Source organism: Triticum urartu, chromosome 7A (assembly GCF_056163025.1).
Source record: "Triticum urartu cultivar PI428250 chromosome 7A, HENAU_Tu73, whole genome shotgun sequence".
NCBI classification, from domain to species: domain Eukaryota; kingdom Viridiplantae; phylum Streptophyta; class Magnoliopsida; order Poales; family Poaceae; genus Triticum; species Triticum urartu.
The window spans coordinates 646,619,471-646,625,093 of NC_141879.1; the positions used below are offsets into that span (position 1 = coordinate 646,619,471).

The following is a 5,623-nucleotide window of genomic DNA, read 5'->3' on the forward strand; positions in this document are numbered from 1 at the left end:
AGTTGCCGTCAGAGAGAGGGGCAGCGGCGCTGAGGTCGGGGAGGACTAGCTCAGCGCCGTCAGAGCAAGCGGTGGATCAATTCCCCTTTTCAGGTGTGCTGCTTCAGTCTCGAGCCAGTGGAAGAACCAACTGCCTCACCAAACAGCAATGTCGTGGTTGGTATAGGTTGCCTCTTGCGTCGTTAGACCATCTCAACATCCGCGCTACGCGCCGCACGCTAAAAATTACTTTGCCGCACGCTCTTCGTTTGGTTTTGCACGGCCGGCAGTGCTGGCTCCAGTAGCCGCGTCAAAATGAAACGCGCGCTATAGCACGCACATAGGAAAAAAATCCTCATGCCTTTTCCAATAGATATTTTATATTCATAGATAAACGATACATAGATATTTTACATAATCCAAAGCATAGATAGATAACTACGGTGTAACGACATAATAAAAAAACTACTAGATGGTGCAACTAGATAAAACTACAACCTACTCCCAGTCATCACCATCGTCATCCTCGCTGGTCTGGTCCGAGGTATCGAGCCACATGTCGTCCCAACGAGGATTGTTATCCGTAAAGATCGACTACCCACCATTTTCAACGATATCGCACTGCGATAATGCCAGGGCCTTCCGCCGACGCCTGTCCAACCGTTCCTCGCGGCGCTTTGTCGTCTGCTTTGCCCAGTAGGCTTGCTCGTCGGCAACGTCATCCGGGTGGCGCCGGCGCCACTCCGCCATGGCCCGCTCGTCCTCCTCGGCGATGAGGAGGCGGCGCTGCAGCAGAGCGTGTTCCGCACGGTCCTGGTCCGTGATAAGACGAGGCGGAGGGGCGACGTCCTGCGCCTGCTGTCGCGTGTGGACGTCCTAGAACTTCATCTGCACGCGCGGCCTGTCTAGGCGCCACGCCGCCGCATCGTACGCGCGGGCGGCCTCGTGCGCAGTCCGGAAGGTGCCGAGGCCGAGCCGGACGTCGTCGGACCGGATCTCAACGTAGTACGAGCCATTGGGGCGCTGGCGGACGCCGCGGTAGCCCGACGCTCCTCGGCGGCGCGGCGGCATGGTGGTGCGTCGGTGGCGGGGCGCTGGAGCGGCGAGGAAGCAACGAGGAAGCGGGGGAAGGCGCGCGTGGCAGCGGAAGAGGAAAAGAGAGTGTGAAATAGGCGTGTGGCGAGCGCCGCAATTTAAAGGTACGCCGAAAGCGGTGCACCAAAAATAGCACACGAGCTGTCGTCTTTTTCCGCGTGCGCGTAAACGGTTCCCGCGCGTGCTAGTTTCTCGTCACCGCTGGAGCGCGCCAAAATGTCCCGCATGCGCTAAAAGCTCAGTTTACCGCACGCGCGCCTTTTGATGCGGCTGGTGGAGATGCTCTTAATAAACCTCCACTATCATCGCATTTCTAGTGAAAAAAACTTTTTATGTGTGATGGATGCATGCTCGTGCTGCGTCGTCTATCTCACAAATCAGAACTGTTTCCTTTTGTCCTGGAAAACTTGGATATCTCGTGAGGTTGTGGCATTAAGGTTCTACCATGTGTGTTGTTCCTCGCTTGGATATCACTTGACGTTACGAAGTTCACTTTACCGGGCGCGGATCCTCTGACTTCCCTTCAGCAAGGCCGTCTCTATCTTAGCCGGGAGAGCCGTTGGATCAAAAGTTGACAGTCCAGATCAAGCAAATCACTCTAACACGTGCATTGTTCATGCAACACTGTAGCGTGTGCACTGTTTATATCGCTGTTTCAGTGATCCTGTTGCGCTATATCTGGACGGTTCGTTCTCAATCCAACGACTAAAAATAAAGGAAAGGTAGAGACACTGTTTCTCTCTGCCTTTGCCACAGCAAGCCAGAGAATCCACAGCCCACTTTACCATGTATGGGCAGCACAGATGCACACACATAATTTTTGACAATTTAATACTTCCTCCGTAAACTAATATAAGAGCGTTTAGATAACTAAAGTAGTTATCTAAACGCTATTATATTAGTCTACAGAGGGAGTACACCACGTCAGGCCATTCTAGATAAAAACTTAGGAAACTCTCTAGTGCTTTTCCGGTGGAAAAAGGCGATCTAGATTTGTGATGCATGCTGCTAACGAATACTCCCTCCGTTCCTAGTTTTTTTAAACATTTCAAATAGACTACGACATACGAATGTATATAAACATATTTAGAATATAAATTTACTCATTTTGCTTCTATGTAGTCACTTGTTGAAATCTATAAAAAGATTTATATTTGAGAACGGAGGGAGTATTTGCTTGACAGGTACCTTTAAGCTTTCAGAAGTTGTACAAAAACTGAGGAATCTTTTTATCACTTCTTCTTCGGTACAATCTTCCCAAATACAACAATGGCTGAGATCGCTCCGTATCCCTTTATTAAAAAGGGTAGGATTATCCCATCACATAAAAAGCCGCCGCCCGTGCGATGAGGCTGTACCCGCGCGACGGGGCTGTACATCGACTGCCCGTACATGCGGCCGTCCGTGTATGTACGACGACGACCAGTCGTGGTCAAAGAAAAAAAAGACAACGCGACCTGTCGAGCGGCGTTTGTGTGGCGACGTGGACACGACCTATCGAGCGGCGTTTGCGTGGCGACGTGGTGTCGGCCGGAGAGAAAAAAAATAAAAACGAAAAAAAATACGACGCGACGTGTGGACGGACGGTTGCGTGCTATCGTGGCATCAGTCACTGGCGGTTCCCAAGGCGGCCACCGCCCCCGAGACGCCATTAATGTCGGCGTTAAGCCGGGGCGTCGGTCACCTACCCGTCTGCCTCCCCCACACCAGTCGGCGCGTCTCACCCCACTCACCTCACCCATCGACGCACTCCACCGACGACGCGCCCTCTGATGACGCGCTCCCTTCCCGGCGGCCTCTGATACGTCTCCAACGTATATATAATTTTTGATTGCTCCATGCTATTATATTATTTATTTTGGATGTTAATGAGCTTTATTTTACACTTTTATATCAATTTTGGGACTAACCTATTAACCGGAGGTCCAGCCCAAATTGCTGTTTTTTTTGCCTATTTCAGTGTTTCGTAGAAAAGGAATATCAAACGGAGTCCAAACGGAATGAAACCTTCGGGAACGTGATTTTCTCAATGAACGTGATCCAGGAGACTTGGAGTGGGCGTCAAGAAACAATTGAAGAAGCCACGAGGAAGGGGGCGTGCCTACCCCCCTAGGCGCGCCCTCCACCATCATGGGCCCCTCGTTGCTCCATCGACCTACTTCTTTCTCCTATATATATCCACGTACCCCCCAAACATCCAGGTGCACCACGAAAACCTAATTCCATCGACACAACCTTCTGTACCCGAGATATCCCATCTTGGGGCCTTTTTCGGAGCTCCGCCGGAGGGGGCATTGATCACGGAGGGCCTCTACATCAACTCCATGGCCTCTCCGGTGATGTGTGAGTAGTTTAGTTCAGACCTTCGGGTCCATAGTTATTAGCTAGATGGCTTTTTCTTTCTCTTTGGATATCAATACAAAGTTCTCCTTGATCTTCTTGGAGATCTATTCGATGTAATCTTCTTTTGCAGTGTGTTTGTCGAGATCCGATGAATTGTCGGTTTATGATCAAGTTTATCTATGAATAATATTTGAATATCCTCTGAATTCTTTTATGTATGATTGGTTTATCTTTGCAAGTCTCTTCAAATTATCAGTTTGGTTTGGCCTACTAGATTGATCTTTCTTGCAATGGGAGAAGTGCTTAGCTTTGGGTTCAATCTTGCGGTGTCCTTTCCCAGTGACAGCAGGGGCAGCAATGCACGTATTGTATTGTTGTCATCGAGGATAAAAAGATGGGGTTTACATCATATTGCATGAGTTTATCCCTCTACATCATGTCATCTTACTTAAAGCATTACTCTGTTCTTATGAACTTAGTACTCTAGATGCATGCTGGATAGCGGTTGATGTGTGGAGTAATAGTAGTAGATGCAGAATAGGTTCGGTCTACTTGTCGCGGAGGTGATGCCTATATACATGATCATACCTAGATATTCTCATAACTATGCCCAATTCTATCAATTGCTCGACAGTCATTCGTTTACCCACCGTAATACTTATGCTCTTGAGAGAAGCCACTAGTGAAACCTATGGCCCCGGGGTATATCTTCCATCATTTTAATCTTCCAACACTTAGCTATTTCTATTGTCATTTATTTTACTTTGCATCTTTATTTCTCTTTATCATAAAAATACCAAAAATATTATCTTATCATATCTATCAGATCTCACTCTCGTACGTGACCGTGAAGGGATTGACAACCCCTTTATCGCGTTGGTTGCGAGGTTCTTATTTGTTTGTGTAGGTGCATGGGACTCGAGCGTGATCTCCTACTGGATTGATACCTTGGTTCTCAAAAACTGAGGGGAAATACTTACGCTACTTTACTGCATCACCCTTTCCTCTTCAAGGGAAAACCAACGTAGTGCTCAAGAGGTAGCAAGAAGGATTTCTGGCGCCGTTGCCGGGGAGATTCGCGCCAAGTCAAGTCAAGTTTTGACTCCCGACAACGAGCCATTTCTGGCACCGTTTCCGGAGAGTCTACGCACAAATCAAGACATACCAAGTACCCATCACAAACTCTTATCCCTCGCATTACATTATTTGCCATTTGCCTCTCGTTTTCCTCTCCCCCACTTCACCCTTGCCGTTTTATTTGCCCTCTTTTCCTCTCGCCCGCTCTTTTCATTCGCCTCTTTTTCGCTTGCTTCTTGTTTGCTCGTGTGTTGGATTGCTTGCTTGTCATGATGGCTCAAGATAGTACTAAATTGTATGACTTTACCAATACCAACAACAATGATTTTCTTAGCACTCCGATTGCTCCTCTTACCGATGCTGAATCTTGTGAAATTAATGCTGCTTTGTTGAATCTTGTCATGAAAGATCAATTCGCCGGCCTTCCTAGTGAAGATGCCGCTACCCATCTAAACAACTTTGTTGATTTGTGTGATATGCAAAAGAAAAAAGATGTGGATAATGATATTGTTTAATTGAAGCTATTTCCGTTTTCGCTTAGAGATCATGCTAAAGCTTGGTTTTCATCTTTGCCCAAAATAGTATTGATTCATGAAATAAGTGCAAAGATGCTTTTATCTCTAGGTATTTTCCTCCTGCTAAGATCATCTCTCTTAGAAACGATATTATGAATTTTAAGCAACTTGATCATGAACATGTTGAACAAGCTTGGGAGAGGATGAAATTAATGATACATAATTGCCCTACACATGGTTTGAATCTTTGGATGATTATACAAAAAATTTATGTCGGATTGAATTTTGCTTCTAGAAATCTTTTAGATTCGGCCACGGGAGGCACTTTTATGGAAATCACTTTAGGAGAAGCTACTAAACTCATAGATAATATTATGGTTAATTATTCTCAATGGCACACCGAAAGATCTACTAATAAAAAAGTGCATGTGATAGAAGAAATTAATGTTTTGAGTGGAAAGATGGATGAACTTATGAAATTGTTTGCTAATAAGAGTGCTCCTACTAATCCTAATGATATGCCTTTGTCTACTTTGATTGAGAATAATAATGAATCTATGGATCTGAATTTTGTTGGTAGGAACAATTTTGGTAAAAACGCGTATAGAGGTAAT

The 5,623-nt window shown here is 46.3% G+C and overlaps 1 pseudogene; it reads right to left on the reverse strand.

Moving 5' to 3' along the window:
- Nucleotides 1-340: 340 nt before the first annotated feature.
- Nucleotides 341-1,130, reverse strand: LOC125521825 (uncharacterized; annotated as a pseudogene).
- Nucleotides 1,131-5,623: the final 4,493 nt, after the last annotated feature.